The sequence below is a fragment of the Phalangium opilio genome, unplaced genomic scaffold, assembly GCF_054372755.1.
Source record: "Phalangium opilio isolate 3A_F unplaced genomic scaffold, DU_Popi_V2 ptg000523l_1, whole genome shotgun sequence".
In the NCBI taxonomy this organism is placed as follows: Eukaryota; Metazoa; Arthropoda; class Arachnida; order Opiliones; family Phalangiidae; genus Phalangium; species Phalangium opilio.
This window is the reverse complement of record NW_028324241.1, coordinates 2,236,605-2,257,531: the sequence shown is the minus strand read 5'-3', so window position 1 is coordinate 2,257,531 and position 20,927 is coordinate 2,236,605. Positions and strand designations below refer to the sequence as shown.

Sequence of the window (20,927 nt, the reverse complement as noted above, 5' to 3'; positions counted from 1 at the left end):
AGGCCTAACCTGTAGATAGTTGAATTTAAATAGTCACTAAGTTACTTCTTCAAAAACTCGGGTTCGTCCGGGATTTGAACCCGGGACCACTCGCACCCAAAGCGAGTATCATACCCCTAGACCAACAGACCATGCGTATCTGAGACATGCTCAACTCATAGGCCTAACCTGTAGATAGTTGTATTTAAATAGTCACTAAGTTACTTCTTCAAAAACTCGGGTCCGACCGGGATTTGAACCGGGGATCACTCGCACCCAAATCGAGTATCAAACCCCTAGACCAACGGATCATGCGTATCATAAACATGCTCCACTCATAGGCCAAACCTGTATTTAGTTGCATTTAAATGTCACTAAAATACTTCTTGAAAAACTCGGGTCCGTCCGGGATTTGAACCCGGGACCACTCGCACCCAAAGCGAGTATCATACCCCTAGACCAACGGACCATGCGTGTTAGAGACATGCTCAACTCATAGGCCTAACCTGTAGATAGTTGTATTTAAATAGTCACTAAGTTACTTCTTCAAAAACTCGGGTCCGACCGGGATTTGAACCGGGGACCACTCGCACCCAAATCGAGTATCAAACCCCTAGACCAACGGATCATGCGTATCATAAACATGCTCCACTCATAGGCCAAACCTGTATTTAGTTGCATTTAAATGTCACTAAAATACTTCTTGAAAAACTCGAGTCCGTCCGGGATTTGAACCCGGGACCACTCGCACCCAAAGCGAGTATCATACCCCTAGACCAACGGACCATGCGTGTTAGAGACATGCTCAACTCATAGGCCTAACCTGTAGATAGTTGAATTTAAATAGTCACTAAGTTACTTCTTCAAAAACTCGGGTTCGTCCGGGATTTGAACCCGGGACCACTCGCACCCAAAGCGAGTATCATACCCCTAGACCAACAGACCATGCGTATCTGAGACATGCTCAACTCATAGGCCTAACCTGTAGATAGTTGAATTTAAATAGTCACTAAGTTACTTCTTCAAAAACTCGGGTCCGTCCGGGATTTGAACAGGGGACCACTCGTACCCAAAGCGAGTATCATACCCCTAGACCAACGGACCATGCGTATCAGAGCCATGCTCAACTCATAGGCCAAACCTGTATTTAGTTGCATTTAAATGTCATTAAAATACTTCTTGAAAAACTCGGGTCCGTCCGGGATTTGAAAAGGGGACCACTCGCACCCAAAGCGAGTATCATACCCCTAGACCAACGGACCATGCGTGGTAGAGACATGCTCAACTCATAGGCCTAACCTGTAGATAGTTGTATTTAAATAGTCACTAAGTTACTTCTTCAAAAACTCGGGTCCGACCGGGATTTGAACCGGGGACCACTCGCACCCAAATCGAGTATCAAACCCCTAGACCAACGGATCATGCGTATCATAAACATGCTCCACTCATAGGCCAAACCTGTATTTAGTTGCATTTAAATGTCACTAAAATACTTCTTGAAAAACTCGGGTCCGTCCGGGATTTGAACCCGGGACCACTCGCACCCAAAGCGAGTATCATACCCCTAGACCAACGGACCATGCGTGTTAGAGACATGCTCAACTCATAGGCCTAACCTGTAGATAGTTGAATTTAAATAGTCACTAAGTTACTTCTTCAAAAACTCGGGTTCGTCCGGGATTTGAACCCGGGACCACTCGCACCCAAAGCGAGTATCATACCCCTAGACCAACAGACCATGCGTATCTGAGACATGCTCAACTCATAGGCCTAACCTGTAGATAGTTGTATTTAAATAGTCACTAAGTTACTTCTTCAAAAACTCGGGTCCGACCGGGATTTGAACCGGGGATCACTCGCACCCAAATCGAGTATCAAACCCCTAGACCAACGGATCATGCGTATCATAAACATGCTCCACTCATAGGCCAAACCTGTATTTAGTTGCATTTAAATGTCACTAAAATACTTCTTGAAAAACTCGGGTCCGTCCGGGATTTGAACCCGGGACCACTCGCACCCAAAGCGAGTATCATACCCCTAGACCAACGGACCATGCGTGTTAGAGACATGCTCAACTCATAGGCCTAACCTGTAGATAGTTGTATTTAAATAGTCACTAAGTTACTTCTTCAAAAACTCGGGTCCGACCGGGATTTGAACCGGTTACCACTCGCACCCAAATCGAGTATCAAACCCCTAGACCAACGGATCATGCGTATCATAAACATGCTCCACTCATAGGCCAAACCTGTATTTAGTTGCATTTAAATGTCACTAAAATACTTCTTGAAAAACTCGAGTCCGTCCGGGATTTGAACCCGGGACCACTCGCACCCAAAGCGAGTATCATACCCCTAGACCAACGGACCATGCGTGTTAGAGACATGCTCAACTCATAGGCCTAACCTGTAGATAGTTGAATTTAAATAGTCACTAAGTTACTTCTTCAAAAACTCGGGTTCGTCCGGGATTTGAACCCGGGACCACTCGCACCCAAAGCGAGTATCATACCCCTAGACCAACAGACCATGCGTATCTGAGACATGCTCAACTCATAGGCCTAACCTGTAGATAGTTGAATTTAAATAGTCACTAAGTTACTTCTTCAAAAACTCGGGTCCGTCCGGGATTTGAACAGGGGACCACTCGTACCCAAAGCGAGTATCATACCCCTAGACCAACGGACCATGCGTATCAGAGCCATGCTCAACTCATAGGCCAAACCTGTATTTAGTTGCATTTAAATGTCACTAAAATACTTCTTGAAAAACTCGGATCCGTCCGGGATTTGAACCCGGGACCACTCGCACCCAAAGCGAGTATCATACCCCTAGACCAACGGACCATGCGTGTTAGAGACATGCTCAACTCATAGGCCTAACCTGTAGATAGTTGAATTTAAATAGTCACTAAGTTACTTCTTCAAAAACTCGGGTCCGTCCGGGATTTGAAAAGGGGACCACTCGCACCCAAAGCGAGTATCATACCCCTAGACCAACGGACCATGCGTGGTAGAGACATGCTCAACTCATAGGCCTAACCTGTAGATAGTTGTATTTAAATAGTCACTAAGTTACTTCTTCAAAAACTCGGGTCCGACCGGGATTTGAACCGGGGACCACTCGCACCCAAATCGAGTATCAAACCCCTAGACCAACGGATCATGCGTATCATAAACATGCTCCACTCATAGGCCAAACCTGTATTTAGTTGCATTTAAATGTCACTAAAATACTTCTTGAAAAACTCGAGTCCGTCCGGGATTTGAACCCGGGACCACTCGCACCCAAAGCGAGTATCATACCCCTAGACCAACGGACCATGCGTGTTAGAGACATGCTCAACTCATAGGCCTAACCTGTAGATAGTTGAATTTAAATAGTCACTAAGTTACTTCTTCAAAAACTCGGGTTCGTCCGGGATTTGAACCCGGGACCACTCGCACCCAAAGCGAGTATCATACCCCTAGACCAACAGACCATGCGTATCTGAGACATGCTCAACTCATAGGCCTAACCTGTAGATAGTTGAATTTAAATAGTCACTAAGTTACTTCTTCAAAAACTCGGGTCCGTCCGGGATTTGAACAGGGGACCACTCGTACCCAAAGCGAGTATCATACCCCTAGACCAACGGACCATGCGTATCAGAGCCATGCTCAACTCATAGGCCAAACCTGTATTTAGTTGCATTTAAATGTCACTAAAATACTTCTTGAAAAACTCGGATCCGTCCGGGATTTGAACCCGGGACCACTCGCACCCAAAGCGAGTATCATACCCCTAGACCAACGGACCATGCGTGTTAGAGACATGCTCAACTCATAGGCCTAACCTGTAGATAGTTGAATTTAAATAGTCACTAAGTTACTTCTTCAAAAACTCGGGTTCGTCCGGGATTTGAACCCGGGACCACTCGCACCCAAAGCGAGTATCATACCCCTAGACCAACAGACCATGCGTATCTGAGACATGCTCAACTCATAGGCCTAACCTGTAGATAGTTGAATTTAAATAGTCACTAAGTTACTTCTTCAAAAACTCGGGTCCGTCCGGGATTTGAACAGGGGACCACTCGTACCCAAAGCGAGTATCATACCCCTAGACCAACGGACCATGCGTATCAGAGCCATGCTCAACTCATAGGCCAAACCTGTATTTAGTTGCATTTTAATGTCACTAAAATACTTCTTGAAAAACTCGGGTCCGTCCGGGATTTGAACCCGGGACCACTCGCACCCAAAGCGAGTATCATACCCCTAGACCAACGGACCATGCGTGTTAGAGACATGCTCAACTCATAGGCCTAACCTGTAGATAGTTGAATTTAAATAGTCACTAAGTTACTTCTTCAAAAACTCGGGTTCGTCCGGGATTTGAACCCGGGACCACTCGCACCCAAAGCGAGTATCATACCCCTAGACCAACAGACCATGCGTATCTGAGACATGCTCAACTCATAGGCCTAACCTGTAGATAGTTGAATTTAAATAGTCACTAAGTTACTTCTTCAAAACCTCGGGTCCGTCCGGGATTTGAAAAGGGGACCACTCGCACCCAAAGCGAGTATCATACCCCTAGACCAACGGACCATGCGTGGTAGAGACATGCTCAACTCATAGGCCTAACCTGTAGATAGTTGTATTTAAATAGTCACTAAGTTACTTCTTCAAAAACTCGGGTCCGACCGGGATTTGAACCGGGGACCACTCGCACCCAAATCGAGTATCAAACCCCTAGACCAACGGATCATGCGTATCATAAACATGCTCAACTCATAGGCCTAACCTGTAGATAGTTGAATTTAAATAGTCACTAAGTTACTTCTTCAAAAACTCGGGTTCGTCCGGGATTTGAACCCGGGACCACTCGCACCCAAAGCGAGTATCATACCCCTAGACCAACAGACCATGCGTATCTGAGACATGCTCAACTCATAGGCCTAACCTGTAGATAGTTGAATTTAAATAGTCACTAAGTTACTTCTTCAAAAACTCGGGTCCGACCGGGATTTGAACCGGGGACCACTCGCACCCAAATCGAGTATCAAACCCCTAGACCAACGGATCATGCGTATCATAAACATGCTCCACTCATAGGCCAAACCTGTATTTAGTTGCATTTAAATGTCACTAAAATACTTCTTGAAAAACTCGGGTCCGTCCGGGATTTGAACCCGGGACCACTCGCACCCAAAGCGAGTATCATACCCCTAGACCAACGGACCATGCGTGTTAGAGACATGCTCAACTCATAGGCCTAACCTGTAGATAGTTGAATTTAAATAGTCACTAAGTTACTTCTTCAAAAACTCGGGTTCGTCCGGGATTTGAACCCGGGACCACTCGCACCCAAAGCGAGTATCATACCCCTAGACCAACAGACCATGCGTATCTGAGACATGCTCAACTCATAGGCCTAACCTGTAGATAGTTGAATTTAAATAGTCACTAAGTTACTTCTTCAAAAACTCGGGTCCGTCCGGGATTTGAAAAGGGGACCACTCGCACCCAAAGCGAGTATCATACCCCTAGACCAACGGACCATGCGTGGTAGAGACATGCTCAACTCATAGGCCTAACCTGTAGATAGTTGTATTTAAATAGTCACTAAGTTACTTCTTCAAAAACTCGGGTCCGACCGGGATTTGAACCGGGGACCACTCGCACCCAAATCGAGTATCAAACCCCTAGACCAACGGATCATGCGTATCATAAACATGCTCCACTCATAGGCCAAACCTGTATTTAGTTGCATTTAAATGTCACTAAAATACTTCTTGAAAAACTCGGGTCCGTCCGGGATTTGAACCCGGGACCACTCGCACCCAAAGCGAGTATCATACCCCTAGACCAACGGACCATGCGTGTTAGAGACATGCTCAACTCATAGGCCTAACCTGTAGATAGTTGAATTTAAATAGTCACTAAGTTACTTCTTCAAAAACTCGGGTTCGTCCGGGATTTGAACCCGGGACCACTCGCACCTAAAGCGAGTATCATACCCCTAGACCAACAGACCATGCGTATCTGAGACATGCTCAACTCATAGGCCTAACCTGTAGATAGTTGAATTTAAATAGTCACTAAGTTACTTCTTCAAAAACTCGGGTCCGTCCGGGATTTGAACAGGGGACCACTCGTACCCAAAGCGAGTATCATACCCCTAGACCAACGGACCATGCGTATCAGAGCCATGCTCAACTCATAGGCCAAACCTGTATTTAGTTGCATTTAAATGTCACTAAAATACTTCTTGAAAAACTCGGGTCCGTCCGGGATTTGAACCCGGGACCACTCGCACCCAAAGCGAGTATCATACCCCTAGACCAACGGACCATGCGTGTTAGAGACATGCTCAACTCATAGGCCTAACCTGTAGATAGTTGAATTTAAATAGTCACTAAGTTACTTCTTCAAAAACTCGGGTTCGTCCGGGATTTGAACCCGGGACCACTCGCACCCAAAGCGAGTATCATACCCCTAGACCAACAGACCATGCGTATCATAAACATGCTCAACTCATAGGCCTAACCTGTAGATAGTTGAATTTAAATAGTCACTAAGTTACTTCTTCAAAAACTCGGGTCCGTCCGGGATTTGAACAGGGGACCACTCGTACCCAAAGCGAGTATCATACCCCTAGACCAACGGACCATGTGTATCAGAGCCATGCTCAACTCATAGGCCAAACCTGTATTTAGTTGCATTTAAATGTCACTAAAATACTTCTTGAAAAACTCGGGTCCGTCCGGGATTTGAACCCGGGACCACTCGCACCCAAAGCGAGTATCATACCCCTAGACCAACGGACCATGCGTGTTAGAGACATGCTCAACTCATAGGCCTAACCTGTAGATAGTTGAATTTAAATAGTCACTAAGTTACTTCTTCAAAAACTCGGGTTCGTCCGGGATTTGAACCCGGGACCACTCGCACCCAAAGCGAGTATCATACCCCTAGACCAACAGACCATGCGTATCTGAGACATGCTCAACTCATAGGCCTAACCTGTAGATAGTTGAATTTAAATAGTCACTAAGTTACTTCTTCAAAAACTCGGGTCCGTCCGGGATTTGAAAAGGGGACCACTCGCACCCAAAGCGAGTATCATACCCCTAGACCAACGGACCATGCGTGGTAGAGACATGCTCAACTCATAGGCCTAACCTGTAGATAGTTGTATTTAAATAGTCACTAAGTTACTTCTTCAAAAACTCGGGTCCGACCGGGATTTGAACCGGGGACCACTCGCACCCAAATCGAGTATCAAACCCCTAGACCAACGGATCATGCGTATCATAAACATGCTCCACTCATAGGCCAAACCTGTATTTAGTTGCATTTAAATGTCACTAAAATACTTCTTGAAAAACTCGGGTCCGTCCGGGATTTGAACCCGGGACCACTCGCACCCAAAGCGAGTATCATACCCCTAGACCAACGGACCATGCGTGTTAGAGACATGCTCAACTCATAGGCCTAACCTGTAGATAGTTGAATTTAAATAGTCACTAAGTTACTTCTTCAAAAACTCGGGTTCGTCCGGGATTTGAACCCGGGACCACTCGCACCCAAAGCGAGTATCATACCCCTAGACCAACAGACCATGCGTATCTGAGACATGCTCAACTCATAGGCCTAACCTGTAGATAGTTGAATTTAAATAGTCACTAAGTTACTTCTTCAAAAACTCGGGTCCGTCCGGGATTTGAACAGGGGACCACTCGTACCCAAAGCGAGTATCATACCCCTAGACCAACGGACCATGCGTATCAGAGCCATGCTCAACTCATAGGCCAAACCTGTGTTTAGTTGCATTTAAATGTCACTAAAATACTTCTTGAAAAACTCGGGTCCGTCCGGGATTTGAACCCGGGACCACTCGCACCCAAAGCGAGTATCATACCGCTAGACCAACGGACCATGCGTGGTAGAGACATGCTCAACTCATAGGCCTAACCTGTAGATAGTTGTATTTAAATAGTCACTAAGTTACTTCTTCAAAAACTCGGGTCCGACCGGGATTTGAACCGGGGACCACTCGCACCCAAATCGAGTATCAAACCCCTAGACCAACGGATCATGCGTATCATAAACATGCTCCACTCATAGGCCAAACCTGTATTTAGTTGCATTTAAATGTCACTAAAATACTTCTTGAAAAACTCGGGTCCGTCCGGGATTTGAACCCGGGACCACTCGCACCCAAAGCGAGTATCATACCCCTAGACCAACGGACCATGCGTGTTAGAGACATGCTCAACTCATAGGCCTAACCTGTAGATAGTTGAATTTAAATAGTCACTAAGTTACTTCTTCAAAAACTCGGGTTCGTCCGGGATTTGAACCCGGGACCACTCGCACCCAAAGCGAGTATCATACCCCTAGACCAACAGACCATGCGTATCTGAGACATGCTCAACTCATAGGCCTAACCTGTAGATAGTTGAATTTAAATAGTCACTAAGTTACTTCTTCAAAAACTCGGGTCCGTCCGGGATTTGAACAGGGGACCACTCGTACCCAAAGCGAGTATCATACCCCTAGACCAAAGGACCATGCGTATCAGAGCCATGCTCAACTCATAGGCCAAACCTGTATTTAGTTGCATTTAAATGTCACTAAAATACTTCTTGAAAAACTCGTGTCCGTCCGGGATTTGAACCCGGGACCACTCGCACCCAAAGCGAGTATCATACCCCTAGACCAACGGACCATGCGTGTTAGAGACATGCTCAACTCATAGGCCTAACCTGTAGATAGTTGTATTTAAATAGTCACTAAGTTACTTCTTCAAAAACTCGGGTCCGGCCGGGATTTGAACAGGGGACCACTCGCACCCAAATCGAGTATCAAACCCCTAGACCAACGGATCATGCGTGTCATAAACATGCTTCACTCATAGGCCAAACCTGTATTTAGTTGCATTTAAATGTCACTAAAATACTTCATGAAAAACTCGGGTCCGTCCGGGATTTGAACCCGGGACCACTCGCACCCAAAGCGAGTATCATACCCCTAGACCAACGGATCATGCGTATCAGAGACATGCTCAAATCATAGGCCTAACCTGTAGATAGTTGAATTTAAATAGTCACTAAGTTACTTCTTCAAAAACTCGGGTCCGTCGGGATTTGAACAGGGGACCACTCGTAACCAAAGCGAGTATCATACCCCTAGACCAACGGCCCATGCGCATCAGAGATAATCAACTCATAGGCCTAACCTGTAGATAGTTGAATTTAAATGTCACTAAAATACTTCTTGAAAAACTCGGGTCCGTCCGGGATTTTAACAGGGGACCACTCGCACCCAAAGCGAGTATCATACCCCTAGACCAACGGATCATGCGTATCAGAGACATGCTCAACTCATAGGCCAAACCTGTATTTAGTTGCATTTTAGTGTCACAAAAATACTTCTTGAAAAACTCGGGTCCGTCCGGGATTTGAACCCGGGACCACTCGCACCCAAAGCGAGTATCATACCCCTAGACCAACGGACCATGCGTATCAGAGACATGCTCAACTCATAGGCCTAACCTGTAGTTAGTTGCATTTAAATAGTCACTAAGTTACTTCTTCAAAAACTCGGGCCCGTCCGGGATTTGAACAGGGGACCACTCGTACCCAAAGCGAGTATCATACCCCTAGACCAACGGACCATGCGTATCAGAGACATGCTCAACTCATAGGCCTAACCTGTAGTTAGTTGCATTTAAATAGTCACTAAGTTACTTCTTCAAAAACTCGGGCCCGTCCGGGATTTGAACAGGGGACCACTCGTACCCAAAGCGAGTATCATACCCCTAGACCAACGGATCATGCGTATCAGAGCCATGCTCAACTCATAGGCCTAACCTGTATTTAGTTGCATTTAAATGTCACTAAAATACTTCTTGAAACACTCGGGTCCGTCCGGGATTTGAACTCGGGACCACTCGCACCCAAAGCGAGTATCATACCCCTAGACCAACGGACCACGCGTATCTGAGACAAGCTCAACTCATAGGCCTAACCTGTAGATAGTTGAATTTAAATAGTCACTAAGTTACTTCTTCAAAAACTCGGGTCCGTCCGGGATTTGAACAGGGGACCACTCGTACCCAAAGCGAGTATCATACCCCTAGACCAACGGCCCATGCGTATCAGAGACATGCTATACTCATAGGCCTAACCTGTAGATAGTTGAATTTAAATAGTCACTAAATTACTTGTTCGAAACTCGGGTCCGTCCGGGATTTGAACATAGGACCACTCGTACCCAAAGCGAGTATCATACCCCTAGACCAACGGCCCATGCGTATCAGAGACATGCTCAACTCATAGGCCTAACCTGTAGCTAGTTGAATTTAAATAGTCACTAAATTACTTCTTGAAAAACTCGGGCCCGTCCGGGATTTGAACCCGGGACTACTCGCACCCTAAGCGAGTATCACACCCCTAGACCAACGGACCATGCGTATCAGAGACATGCTCAACTCATAGGCCTAACTTGTAGATAGTTGAATTTAAATCGTCACTAAGTTACTTCTTCAAAAACTCGGGTTCGTCCGGGATTTGAACAGGGGACCACTCGCACAAAAAGCGATCATCAAACCTCTAGACCTACGGATCATGCGTATCATAATCATGCTCAATATATAGGCCTAACCTGTAGTTAGTTGCATTTAAATAGTCACTAAATTACTTCTTCAAAAACTCGGGTCCGTCCGGGATTTGAACCCGGGACCACTCGCACATAAAGCGAGTATCATACCCCTAGACCAACGGACCATGCGTATCAGAGACATGCTCAACTCATAGGCCTAACCTGTAGCTAGTTGAATTTAAATAGTCACTAAACTACTTCTTCAAAAACTCGGGTCCGTCCGGGATTTAAACCCGGGACCACTCGCACCCAAAGCGAGTATCATACCCCTAGACCAACGGACCATGCGTATCAGAGCCATGCTCAACTCATAGGTCTAACCTGTAGATAGTTGAATTTAAATAGTCACTAAGTTACTTCTTCAAAAACTCGGGTCCGTCCGGGATTTGAACAGGGGACCACTCGTACCCAAAGCGAGTATCATACCCCTAGACCAACGGCCCATGCGTATCAGAGACATGCTATACTCATAGGCCTAACCTGTAGATAGTTGAATTTAGATAGTCACTAAGTTACATCTTCAAACACTCGGGTCCGTCCGGGATTTAAACCCGGGACCACTCGCACCCAAAGCGAGTATCATACCCCTAGACCAACGGACCATGCGTATCAGAGACATGCTCAACTCATAGGCCTAACCTGTAGTTAGTTGCATTTAAATAGTCACTAAATTACTTGTTCGAAACTCGGGTCCGTCCGGGATTTGAACCCGGGACCACGCGCACCCAAAGCGAGTATCATACCCCTAGACCCACGGACCATGCGTCTCAGAGACATGCTCAACTCATAGGCCTAACCTGTAGTTAGTTGCATTTAAATAGTCACTAAATTACTCATTCGAAACTCGGGTCCGTCCGGGATTTGAACAGGGGACCACTCGTACCCAAAGCGAGTATCATACCCCTAGACCAACGGACCATGCGTATCAGAGACATGCTCAACTCATAGGCCTAACCTGTAGTTAGTTGCATTTAAATAGTCACTAAGTTACTTCTTCAAAAACTCGGGCCCGTCCGGGATTTGACCATAGGACCACTCGTACCCAAAGCGAGTATCATACCCCTAGACCAACGGCCCATACGTATCAGAGACATGCTCAACTCATAGGCCTAACCTGTAGCTAGTTGAATTTAAATAGTCACTAAATTACTTCTTGAAAAACTCGGGTCCGTCCGGGATTTGAACCCGGGACTACTCGCACCCTAAGCGAGTATCACACCCCTAGACCAACGGACCATGCGTATCAGAGACATGCTCAACTCATAGGCCTAACTTGTAGATAGTTGAATTTAAATCGTCACTAAGTTACTTCTTCAAAAACTCGGGTTCGTCCGGGATTTGAACAGGGGACCACTCGCACAAAAAGCGATCATCAAACCTCTAGACCTACGGATCATGCGTATCATAATCATGCTCAATATATAGGCCTAACCTGTAGTTAGTTGCATTTAAATAGTCACTAAATTACTTCTTCAAAAACTCGGGTCCGTCCGGGATTTGAACCCGGGACCACTCGCACATAAAGCGAGTATCATACCCCTAGACCAACGGACCATGCGTATCAGAGACATGCTCAACTCATAGGCCTAACCTGTAGCTAGTTGAATTTAAATAGTCACTAAACTACTTCTTCAAAAACTCGGGTCCGTCCGGGATTTAAACCCGGGACCACTCGCACCCAAAGCGAGTATCATACCCCTAGACCAACGGACCATGCGTATCAGAGCCATGCTCAACTCATAGGTCTAACCTGTAGATAGTTGAATTTAAATAGTCACTAAGTTACTTCTTCAAAAACTCGGGTCCGTCCGGGATTTGAACAGGGGACCACTCGTACCCAAAGCGAGTATCATACCCCTAGACCAACGGACCATGCGTATCAGAGACATGCTCAACTCATAGGCCTAACCTGTAGTTAGTTGCATTTAAATAGTCACTAAATTACTTGTTCGAAACTCGGGTCCGTCCGGGATTTGAACCCGGGACCACGCGCACCCAAAGCGAGTATCATACCCCTAGACCCACGGACCATGCGTCTCAGAGACATGCTCAACTCATAGGCCTAACCTGTAGTTAGTTGCATTTAAATAGTCACTAAATTACTCATTCGAAACTCGGGTCCGTCCGGGATTTAAACCCGGGACCACTCGCACCCAAAGCGAGTATCATACCCCTAGACCAACGGACCATGCGTATCAGAGACATGCTCAACTCATAGGCCTAACCTGTAGTTAGTTGCATTTAAATAGTCACTAAGTTACTTCTTCAAAAACTCGGGCCCGTCCGGGATTTGAACAGGGGACCACTCGTACCCAAAGCGAGTATCATACCCCTAGACCAACGGACCATGCGTATCAGAGACATGCTCAACTCATAGGCCTAACCTGTAGTTAGTTGCATTTAAATAGTCACTAAGTTACTTCTTCAAAAACTCGGGCCCGTCCGGGATTTGAACAGGGGACCACTCGTACCCAAAGCGAGTATCATACCCCTAGACCAACGGATCATGCGTATCAGAGCCATGCTCAACTCATAGGCCTAGCCTGTATTTAGTTGCATTTAAATGTCACTAAAATACTTCTTGAAACACTCGGGTCCGTCCGGGATTTGAACTCGGGACCACTCGCACCCAAAGCGAGTATCATACCCCTAGACCAACGGACCACGCGTATCTGAGACAAGCTCAACTCATAGGCCTAACCTGTAGATAGTTGAATTTAAATAGTCACTAAGTTACTTCTTCAAAAACTCGGGTCCGTCCGGGATTTGAACAGGGGACCACTCGTACCCAAAGCGAGTATCATACCCCTAGACCAACGGCCCATGCGTATCAGAGACATGCTATACTCATAGGCCTAACCTGTAGATAGTTGAATTTAAATAGTCACTAAATTACTTGTTCGAAACTCGGGTCCGTCCGGGATTTGACCATAGGACCACTCGTACCCAAAGCGAGTATCATACCCCTAGACCAACGGCCCATACGTATCAGAGACATGCTCAACTCATAGGCCTAACCTGTAGCTAGTTGAATTTAAATAGTCACTAAATTACTTCTTGAAAAACTCGGGTCCGTCCGGGATTTGAACCCGGGACTACTCGCACCCTAAGCGAGTATCACACCCCTAGACCAACGGACCATGCGTATCAGAGACATGCTCAACTCATAGGCCTAACTTGTAGATAGTTGAATTTAAATCGTCACTAAGTTACTTCTTCAAAAACTCGGGTTCGTCCGGGATTTGAACAGGGGACCACTCGCACAAAAAGCGATCATCAAACCTCTAGACCTACGGATCATGCGTATCATAATCATGCTCAATATATAGGCCTAACCTGTAGTTAGTTGCATTTAAATAGTCACTAAATTACTTCTTCAAAAACTCGGGTCCGTCCGGGATTTGAACCCGGGACCACTCGCACATAAAGCGAGTATCATACCCCTAGACCAACGGACCATGCGTATCAGAGACATGCTCAACTCATAGGCCTAACCTGTAGCTAGTTGAATTTAAATAGTCACTAAACTACTTCTTCAAAAACTCGGGTCCGTCCGGGATTTAAACCCGGGACCACTCGCACCCAAAGCGAGTATCATACCCCTAGACCAACGGCCCATGCGTATCAGAGACATGCTATACTCATAGGCCTAACCTGTAGATAGTTGAATTTAGATAGTCACTAAGTTACATCTTCAAACACTCGGGTCCGTCCGGGATTTAAACCCGGGACCACTCGCACCCAAAGCGAGTATCATACCCCTAGACCAACGGACCATGCGTATCAGAGACATGCTCAACTCATAGGCCTAACCTGTAGTTAGTTGCATTTAAATAGTCACTAAATTACTTGTTCGAAACTCGGGTCCGTCCGGGATTTGAACCCGGGACCACGCGCACCCAAAGCGAGTATCATACCCCTAGACCCACGGACCATGCGTCTCAGAGACATGCTCAACTCATAGGCCTAACCTGTAGTTAGTTGCATTTAAATAGTCACTAAATTACTCATTCGAAACTCGGGTCCGTCCGGGATTTAAACCCGGGACCACTCGCACCCAAAGCGAGTATCATACCCCTAGACCAACGGACCATGCGTATCAGAGACATGCTCAACTCATAGGCCTAACCTGTAGTTAGTTGCATTTAAATAGTCACTAAGTTACTTCTTCAAAAACTCGGGCCCGTCCGGGATTTGAACCCGGGACCACGCGCACCCAAAGCGAGTATCATACCCCTAGACCCACGGACCATGCGTCTCAGAGACATGCTCAACTCATAGGCCTAACCTGTAGTTAGTTGCATTTAAATAGTCACTAAATTACTCATTCGAAACTCGGGTCCGTCCGGGATTTAAACCCGGGACCACTCGCACCCAAAGCGAGTATCATACCCCTAGACCAACGGACCATGCGTATCAGAGACATGCTCAACTCATAGGCCTAACCTGTAGTTAGTTGCATTTAAATAGTCACTAAGTTACTTCTTCAAAAACTCGGGCCCGTCCGGGATTTGAACAGGGGACCACTCGTACCCAAAGCGAGTATCATACCCCTAGACCAACGGACCATGCGTATCAGAGACATGCTCAACTCATAGGCCTAACCTGTAGTTAGTTGCATTTAAATAGTCACTAAGTTACTTCTTCAAAAACTCGGGCCCGTCCGGGATTTGAACAGGGGACCACTCGTACCCAAAGCGAGTATCATACCCCTAGACCAACGGATCATGCGTATCAGAGCCATGCTCAACTCATAGGCCTAACCTGTATTTAGTTGCATTTAAATGTCACTAAAATACTTCTTGAAACACTCGGGTCCGTCCGGGATTTGAACTCGGGACCACTCGCACCCAAAGCGAGTATCATACCCCTAGACCAACGGACCACGCGTATCTGAGACAAGCTCAACTCATAGGCCTAACCTGTAGATAGTTGAATTTAAATAGTCACTAAGTTACTTCTTCAAAAACTCGGGTCCGTCCGGGATTTGAACAGGGGACCACTCGTACCCAAAGCGAGTATCATACCCCTAGACCAACGGCCCATGCGTATCAGAGACATGCTATACTCATAGGCCTAACCTGTAGATAGTTGAATTTAAATAGTCACTAAATTACTTGTTCGAAACGCGGGTCCGTCCGGGATTTGAACATAGGACCACTCGTACCCAAAGCGAGTATCATACCCCTAGACCAACGGCCCATACGTATCAGAGACATGCTCAACTCATAGGCCTAACCTGTAGCTAGTTGAATTTAAATAGTCACTAAATTACTTCTTGAAAAACTCGGGTCCGTCCGGGATTTGAACCCGGGACTACTCGCACCCTAAGCGAGTATCACACCCCTAGACCAACGGACCATGCGTATCAGAGACATGCTCAACTCATAGGCCTAACTTGTAGATAGTTGAATTTAAATCGTCACTAAGTTACTTCTTCAAAAACTCGGGTTCGTCCGGGATTTGAACAGGGGACCACTCGCACAAAAAGCGAGCATCAAACCTCTAGACCTACGTATCATGCGTATCATAATCATGCTCAATATATAGGCCTAACCTGTAGTTAGTTGCATTTAAATAGTCACTAAATTACTTCTTCAAAAACTCGGGTCCGTCCGGGATTTGAACCCGGGACCACTCGCACATAAAGCGAGTATCATACCCCTAGACCAACGGACCATGCGTATCAGAGACATGCTCAACTCATAGGCCTAACCTGTAGCTAGTTGAATTTAAATAGTCACTAAACTACTTCTTCAAAAACTCGGGTCCGTCCGGGATTTAAACCCGGGACCACTCGCACCCAAAGCGAGTATCATACCCCTAGACCAACGGCCCATGCGTATCAGAGACATGCTATACTCATAGGCCTAACCTGTAGATAGTTGAATTTAGATAGTCACTAAGTTACATCTTCAAACACTCGGGTCCGTCCGGGATTTAAACCCGGGACCACTCGCACCCAAAGCGAGTATCATACCCCTAGACCAACGGACCATGCGTATCAGAGACATGCTCAACTCATAGGCCTAACCTGTAGTTAGTTGCATTTAAATAGTCACTAAATTACTTGTTCGAAACTCGGGTCCGTCCGGGATTTGAACCCGGGACCACGCGCACCCAAAGCGAGTATCATACCCCTAGACGCACGGACCATGCGTCTCAGAGACATGCTCAACTCATAGGCCTAACCTGTAGTTAGTTGCATTTAAATAGTCACTAAATTACTCATTCGAAACTCGGGTCCGTCCGGGATTTAAACCCGGGACCACTCGCACCCAAAGCGAGTATCATACCCCTAGACCAACGGACCATGCGTATCTGAGACATGCTCAACTCATAGGCCTAACCTGTAGATAGTTGAATTTAAATAGTCACTAAGTTACTTCTTCAAAAACTCGGGTCCGTCCGGGATTTGAACAGGGGACCACTCGTACCCAAAGCGAGTATCATACCCCTAGACCAACGGCCCATGCGTATCAGAGGCATGCTATACTCATAGGCCTAACCTGTAGATAGTTGAATTTAAATAGTCACTAAGTTACATCTTCAAAAACTCGGGTCCGTCCGGGATTTGAACCCGGGACCACTCGCACCCAAAGCGAGTATCACACCCCTAGACCAACGGACCATGCGTATCAGAGACACGCTCAACTCATAGGCCTAACCTGTGGTTAGTTGCATTTAAATAGTCACTATATGACTTGTTCGAAACTCGGGTCCGTCCGGGATTTGAACCCGGGACCACTCGCACCCAAAGCGAGTATCATACCCCTAGACCAACGGACCATGCGTATCTGAGACATGCTCAACTCATAGGCCTAACCTGTAGATAGTTGAATTTAAATAGTCACTAAGTTACTTCGTAAAAAATTCGGGTCCGTCCGGGATTTGAACAGGGAACCACTCGTACCCAAAGCGAGTATCATACCCCTAGACCAACGGACCATGCGTATCAGAGCCATGCTCAACTCATAGGCCTAACCTGTAGTTAGTTGCATTTAAATAGTCACTAAATTACTTGTTCGAAACTCGGGTCCGTCCGGGATTTGAACATAGGACCACTCGTACCCAAAGCGAGTATCATACCCCTAGACCAACGGACCATGCGTATCAGATACATGCTCAACTCATAGGCCTAACCTGTAGCTAGTTGAATTTAAATAGTCACTAAATTACTTGTTCGAAACTCGGGTCCGTCCGGGATTTGAACCCGGGACCACGCGCACCCAAAGCGAGTATCATACCCCTAGACCCACGGACCATGCGTCTCAGAGACATGCTCAACTCATAGGCCTAACCTGTAGTTAGTTGCATTTAAATAGTCACTAAATTACTTGTCCGAAACTCGGGTCCGTCCGGGATTTGAACCCGGGACCACTCGCACCCAAAGCGAGTATCATACCCCTAGACCAACGGACCATGCGTATCAGAGCCATGCTCAACTCATAGGCCTAACCTGTAGTTAGTTGCATTTAAATAGTCACTAAATTACTTGTTCGAAACTCGGGTCCGTCCGGGATTTGAACATAGGACCACTCGTACCCAAAGCGAGTATCATACCCCTAGACCAACGGACCATGCGTATCAGATACATGCTCAACTCATAGGCCTTACCTGTAGCTAGTTGAATATAAATAGTCACTAAATTACTTCTTGAAAAACTCGGGTCCGTCCGGGATTTGAACCCGGGCCTACTCGCACCCTAAGCGAGTATCACACCCCTAGACCAACGGACCATGCGTATCAGAGACATGCTCAACTCATAGATCTAACTTGTAGATAGTTGAATTTAAATAGTCACTAAGTTACATCTTCAAAAACTAGGGTCCGTCCGGGATTTGAACCCGGGACCACTCGCACCCAATGCGAGTATCATACCCCTAGACCAACGGACCATGCTTATCAGAGACATGCTCAACTCATAGGCCTAACCTGTAGTTAGTTGCATTTAAATAGTCACTAAATTACTTGTTCGAAACTCGGGTCCGTCCGGGATTTGAACCCGGGACCACGCGCATCCAAAGCGAGTATCATACCCCTAGACCCACGGACCATGCGTCTCAAAGACATGCTCAACTCATAGGCCTAACCTGTAGTTAGTTGCATTTAAATAGTCACTAAATTACTTCTTCAAAAACTCGGGTCCGTCCGGGATTTGAACAGGGGACCACTCGTACCCAAAGCGAGTATCATACCCCTAGACCAACGGCCCATGCGTATCAGAGACATGCTATACTCATAGGCCTAACCTGTAGATAGTTGAATTTAAATAGTCACTAAGTTACATCTTCAAAAACTCGGGTCCGTCCGGGATTTGAACACGGGACCACTCGCACCCAAAGCGAGTATCACACCCCTAGACCAACGGACCATGCGTATCAGGGACATGCTCAACTCATAGGCCTAACCTGTAGTTAGTTGCATTTAAATAGTCACTAAATTACTTGTTCAAAAACTCGGGCCCGTTAGGGATTTGAACAGGGGACCACTCGCACCCAAAGCGAGTATCATACCCCTAGACCAACGGACCATGCGTATCAGAGCCATGCTCAACTCATAGGCCTAACCTGTAGTTAGTTGCATTTAAATAGTCACTAAATTACTTGTTCGAAACTCGGGTCCGTCCGGGATTTGAACCCGGGACCACGCGCACCTAAAGCGAGTATCATACCCCTAGACCCACGGACCATGCGTATCAGAGCCATGCTCAACTCATAGGCCTAACCTGTAGTTAGTTGCATTTAAATAGTCACTAAATTACTTGTTCGAAACTCGGGTCCGTCCGGGATTTGAACCCGGGACCACTCGCACCCAAAGCGAGTATCATACCCCTAGACCAACGGACCATGCGTATCTGAGACATGCTCAACTCATAGGCCTAACCTGTAGATAGTTGAATTTAAATAGTCACTACGTTACTTCTTCAAAAACTCGGGTCCGTCCGGGATTTGAACAGGGGACCACTCGTACCCAAAGCGAGTATCATACCCCTAGACCAACGGCCCATGCGTATCAGAGACATGCTATACTCATAGGCCTAACCTGTAGATAGTTGCATTTCAATAGTCACTAAATTACTTCTTGAAAAACTCGGGTCCGTCCGGGATTTGAACCCGGGCCTACTCGCACCCTAAGCGAGTATCACACCCCTAGACCAACGGACCATGCGTATCAGAGACATGCTCAACTCATAGATCTAACTTGTAGATAGTTGAATTTAAATAGTCACTAAGTTACATCTTCAAAAACTAGGGTCCGTCCGGGATTTGAACCCGGGACCACTCGCACCCAATGCGAGTATCATACCCCTAAACCAACGGACCATGCTTATCAGAGACATGCTCAACTCATAGGCCTAACCTGTAGTTAGTTGCATTTAAATAGTCACTAGTTTACTTGTTCGAAACTCGGGTCCGTCCGGGATTTGAACCCGGGACCACGCGCACCCAAAGCGAGTATCATACCCCTTGACCCACGGACCATGCGTCTCAGAGACATGCTCAACTCATAGGCCTAACCTGTAGTTAGTTGCATTTAAATAGTCACTAAATTACTTGTCCGAAACTCGGGTCCGTCCGGGATTTGAACCCGGGACCACTCGCACCCAAAGCGAGTATCATACCCCTAGACCAACGGACCATGCGTATCAGAGCCATGCTCAACTCATAGGCCTAAACTGTAGTTAGTTGCATTTAAATAGTCACTAAATTACTTGTTCGAAACTCGGGTCCGTCCGGGATTTGAACATAGGACCACTCGTACCCAAAGCGAGTATCATACCCCTAGACCAACGGACCATGCGTATCAGATACATGCTCAACTCATAGGCCTTACCTGTAGCTAGTTGAATTTAAATAGTCACTAAATTACTTCTTGAAAAACTCGGGTCCGTCCGGGATTTGAACCCGGGCCTACTCGCACCCTAAGCGAGTATCACACCCCTAGACCAACGGACCATGCGTATCAGAGACATGCTCAACTCATAGATCTAACTTGTAGATAGTTGAATTTAAATAGTCACTAAGTTACATCTTCAAAAACTAGGGTCCGTCCGGGATTTGAACCCGGGACCACTCGCACCCAATGCGAGTATCATACCCCTAGACCAACGGACCATGCTTATCAGAGACATGCTCAACTCATAGGCCTAACCTGTAGTTAGTTGCTTTTAAATAGTCACTAAATTACTTGTTCGAAACTCGGGTCCGTCCGGGATTTGAACCCGGGACCACGCGCATCCAAAGCGAGTATCATACCCCTAGACCAACGGACCATGCGTATCTGAGACATG

The 20,927-nt window shown here is 46.5% G+C and overlaps 39 non-coding genes across 39 annotated transcripts; all 39 read right to left on the bottom strand.

The window, feature by feature from the left end:
• Positions 1–376: 376 nt before the first annotated feature.
• Positions 377–448, bottom strand: TRNAP-UGG (transfer RNA proline (anticodon UGG)). Its single transcript has one exon. It is a non-coding gene; the product is annotated as a tRNA-Pro (tRNA).
• A 245-nt stretch (positions 449–693) lies between these two features.
• TRNAP-UGG (transfer RNA proline (anticodon UGG)) lies at positions 694–765 on the bottom strand. The gene has a single exon. It is a non-coding gene; the product is annotated as a tRNA-Pro (tRNA).
• Positions 766–1,486: 721 nt separating this feature from the next.
• Positions 1,487–1,558, bottom strand: TRNAP-UGG (transfer RNA proline (anticodon UGG)). Its single transcript has one exon. It is a non-coding gene; the product is annotated as a tRNA-Pro (tRNA).
• A 404-nt stretch (positions 1,559–1,962) lies between these two features.
• TRNAP-UGG (transfer RNA proline (anticodon UGG)) lies at positions 1,963–2,034 on the bottom strand. Its single transcript has one exon. It is a non-coding gene; the product is annotated as a tRNA-Pro (tRNA).
• Positions 2,035–2,279: 245 nt separating this feature from the next.
• On the bottom strand, positions 2,280–2,351 carry TRNAP-UGG (transfer RNA proline (anticodon UGG)). The gene has a single exon. It is a non-coding gene; the product is annotated as a tRNA-Pro (tRNA).
• Positions 2,352–2,755: 404 nt separating this feature from the next.
• On the bottom strand, positions 2,756–2,827 carry TRNAP-UGG (transfer RNA proline (anticodon UGG)). The gene has a single exon. It is a non-coding gene; the product is annotated as a tRNA-Pro (tRNA).
• A 404-nt stretch (positions 2,828–3,231) lies between these two features.
• TRNAP-UGG (transfer RNA proline (anticodon UGG)) lies at positions 3,232–3,303 on the bottom strand. The gene has a single exon. It is a non-coding gene; the product is annotated as a tRNA-Pro (tRNA).
• Positions 3,304–3,707: 404 nt separating this feature from the next.
• Positions 3,708–3,779, bottom strand: TRNAP-UGG (transfer RNA proline (anticodon UGG)). Its single transcript has one exon. It is a non-coding gene; the product is annotated as a tRNA-Pro (tRNA).
• A 404-nt stretch (positions 3,780–4,183) lies between these two features.
• On the bottom strand, positions 4,184–4,255 carry TRNAP-UGG (transfer RNA proline (anticodon UGG)). Its single transcript has one exon. It is a non-coding gene; the product is annotated as a tRNA-Pro (tRNA).
• An 881-nt stretch (positions 4,256–5,136) lies between these two features.
• Positions 5,137–5,208, bottom strand: TRNAP-UGG (transfer RNA proline (anticodon UGG)). Its single transcript has one exon. It is a non-coding gene; the product is annotated as a tRNA-Pro (tRNA).
• Positions 5,209–5,771: 563 nt separating this feature from the next.
• TRNAP-UGG (transfer RNA proline (anticodon UGG)) lies at positions 5,772–5,843 on the bottom strand. Its single transcript has one exon. It is a non-coding gene; the product is annotated as a tRNA-Pro (tRNA).
• An 87-nt stretch (positions 5,844–5,930) lies between these two features.
• On the bottom strand, positions 5,931–6,002 carry TRNAL-UAG (transfer RNA leucine (anticodon UAG)). The gene has a single exon. It is a non-coding gene; the product is annotated as a tRNA-Leu (tRNA).
• Positions 6,003–6,247: 245 nt separating this feature from the next.
• Positions 6,248–6,319, bottom strand: TRNAP-UGG (transfer RNA proline (anticodon UGG)). The gene has a single exon. It is a non-coding gene; the product is annotated as a tRNA-Pro (tRNA).
• Positions 6,320–6,723: 404 nt separating this feature from the next.
• TRNAP-UGG (transfer RNA proline (anticodon UGG)) lies at positions 6,724–6,795 on the bottom strand. The gene has a single exon. It is a non-coding gene; the product is annotated as a tRNA-Pro (tRNA).
• A 563-nt stretch (positions 6,796–7,358) lies between these two features.
• TRNAP-UGG (transfer RNA proline (anticodon UGG)) lies at positions 7,359–7,430 on the bottom strand. Its single transcript has one exon. It is a non-coding gene; the product is annotated as a tRNA-Pro (tRNA).
• A 404-nt stretch (positions 7,431–7,834) lies between these two features.
• On the bottom strand, positions 7,835–7,906 carry TRNAP-UGG (transfer RNA proline (anticodon UGG)). Its single transcript has one exon. It is a non-coding gene; the product is annotated as a tRNA-Pro (tRNA).
• A 245-nt stretch (positions 7,907–8,151) lies between these two features.
• On the bottom strand, positions 8,152–8,223 carry TRNAP-UGG (transfer RNA proline (anticodon UGG)). Its single transcript has one exon. It is a non-coding gene; the product is annotated as a tRNA-Pro (tRNA).
• A 403-nt stretch (positions 8,224–8,626) lies between these two features.
• Positions 8,627–8,699, bottom strand: TRNAP-UGG (transfer RNA proline (anticodon UGG)). Its single transcript has one exon. It is a non-coding gene; the product is annotated as a tRNA-Pro (tRNA).
• A 717-nt stretch (positions 8,700–9,416) lies between these two features.
• TRNAP-UGG (transfer RNA proline (anticodon UGG)) lies at positions 9,417–9,488 on the bottom strand. Its single transcript has one exon. It is a non-coding gene; the product is annotated as a tRNA-Pro (tRNA).
• Positions 9,489–10,686: 1,198 nt separating this feature from the next.
• On the bottom strand, positions 10,687–10,758 carry TRNAI-UAU (transfer RNA isoleucine (anticodon UAU)). Its single transcript has one exon. It is a non-coding gene; the product is annotated as a tRNA-Ile (tRNA).
• An 87-nt stretch (positions 10,759–10,845) lies between these two features.
• Positions 10,846–10,917, bottom strand: TRNAP-UGG (transfer RNA proline (anticodon UGG)). The gene has a single exon. It is a non-coding gene; the product is annotated as a tRNA-Pro (tRNA).
• A 246-nt stretch (positions 10,918–11,163) lies between these two features.
• Positions 11,164–11,235, bottom strand: TRNAP-UGG (transfer RNA proline (anticodon UGG)). The gene has a single exon. It is a non-coding gene; the product is annotated as a tRNA-Pro (tRNA).
• An 880-nt stretch (positions 11,236–12,115) lies between these two features.
• On the bottom strand, positions 12,116–12,187 carry TRNAI-UAU (transfer RNA isoleucine (anticodon UAU)). Its single transcript has one exon. It is a non-coding gene; the product is annotated as a tRNA-Ile (tRNA).
• An 87-nt stretch (positions 12,188–12,274) lies between these two features.
• TRNAP-UGG (transfer RNA proline (anticodon UGG)) lies at positions 12,275–12,346 on the bottom strand. Its single transcript has one exon. It is a non-coding gene; the product is annotated as a tRNA-Pro (tRNA).
• A 403-nt stretch (positions 12,347–12,749) lies between these two features.
• TRNAP-UGG (transfer RNA proline (anticodon UGG)) lies at positions 12,750–12,821 on the bottom strand. The gene has a single exon. It is a non-coding gene; the product is annotated as a tRNA-Pro (tRNA).
• Positions 12,822–14,019: 1,198 nt separating this feature from the next.
• Positions 14,020–14,091, bottom strand: TRNAI-UAU (transfer RNA isoleucine (anticodon UAU)). Its single transcript has one exon. It is a non-coding gene; the product is annotated as a tRNA-Ile (tRNA).
• A 246-nt stretch (positions 14,092–14,337) lies between these two features.
• TRNAP-UGG (transfer RNA proline (anticodon UGG)) lies at positions 14,338–14,409 on the bottom strand. Its single transcript has one exon. It is a non-coding gene; the product is annotated as a tRNA-Pro (tRNA).
• Positions 14,410–14,653: 244 nt separating this feature from the next.
• TRNAP-UGG (transfer RNA proline (anticodon UGG)) lies at positions 14,654–14,725 on the bottom strand. Its single transcript has one exon. It is a non-coding gene; the product is annotated as a tRNA-Pro (tRNA).
• Positions 14,726–14,970: 245 nt separating this feature from the next.
• Positions 14,971–15,042, bottom strand: TRNAP-UGG (transfer RNA proline (anticodon UGG)). The gene has a single exon. It is a non-coding gene; the product is annotated as a tRNA-Pro (tRNA).
• A 1,198-nt stretch (positions 15,043–16,240) lies between these two features.
• TRNAI-UAU (transfer RNA isoleucine (anticodon UAU)) lies at positions 16,241–16,312 on the bottom strand. The gene has a single exon. It is a non-coding gene; the product is annotated as a tRNA-Ile (tRNA).
• A 246-nt stretch (positions 16,313–16,558) lies between these two features.
• Positions 16,559–16,630, bottom strand: TRNAP-UGG (transfer RNA proline (anticodon UGG)). Its single transcript has one exon. It is a non-coding gene; the product is annotated as a tRNA-Pro (tRNA).
• A 244-nt stretch (positions 16,631–16,874) lies between these two features.
• TRNAP-UGG (transfer RNA proline (anticodon UGG)) lies at positions 16,875–16,946 on the bottom strand. The gene has a single exon. It is a non-coding gene; the product is annotated as a tRNA-Pro (tRNA).
• A 404-nt stretch (positions 16,947–17,350) lies between these two features.
• On the bottom strand, positions 17,351–17,422 carry TRNAP-UGG (transfer RNA proline (anticodon UGG)). Its single transcript has one exon. It is a non-coding gene; the product is annotated as a tRNA-Pro (tRNA).
• A 561-nt stretch (positions 17,423–17,983) lies between these two features.
• TRNAP-UGG (transfer RNA proline (anticodon UGG)) lies at positions 17,984–18,055 on the bottom strand. The gene has a single exon. It is a non-coding gene; the product is annotated as a tRNA-Pro (tRNA).
• Positions 18,056–18,459: 404 nt separating this feature from the next.
• TRNAP-UGG (transfer RNA proline (anticodon UGG)) lies at positions 18,460–18,531 on the bottom strand. The gene has a single exon. It is a non-coding gene; the product is annotated as a tRNA-Pro (tRNA).
• An 879-nt stretch (positions 18,532–19,410) lies between these two features.
• TRNAP-UGG (transfer RNA proline (anticodon UGG)) lies at positions 19,411–19,482 on the bottom strand. The gene has a single exon. It is a non-coding gene; the product is annotated as a tRNA-Pro (tRNA).
• Positions 19,483–20,203: 721 nt separating this feature from the next.
• TRNAP-UGG (transfer RNA proline (anticodon UGG)) lies at positions 20,204–20,275 on the bottom strand. Its single transcript has one exon. It is a non-coding gene; the product is annotated as a tRNA-Pro (tRNA).
• Positions 20,276–20,679: 404 nt separating this feature from the next.
• TRNAP-UGG (transfer RNA proline (anticodon UGG)) lies at positions 20,680–20,751 on the bottom strand. Its single transcript has one exon. It is a non-coding gene; the product is annotated as a tRNA-Pro (tRNA).
• An 86-nt stretch (positions 20,752–20,837) lies between these two features.
• TRNAP-UGG (transfer RNA proline (anticodon UGG)) lies at positions 20,838–20,909 on the bottom strand. The gene has a single exon. It is a non-coding gene; the product is annotated as a tRNA-Pro (tRNA).
• Between the last annotated feature and the right edge of the window lie 18 nt (positions 20,910–20,927).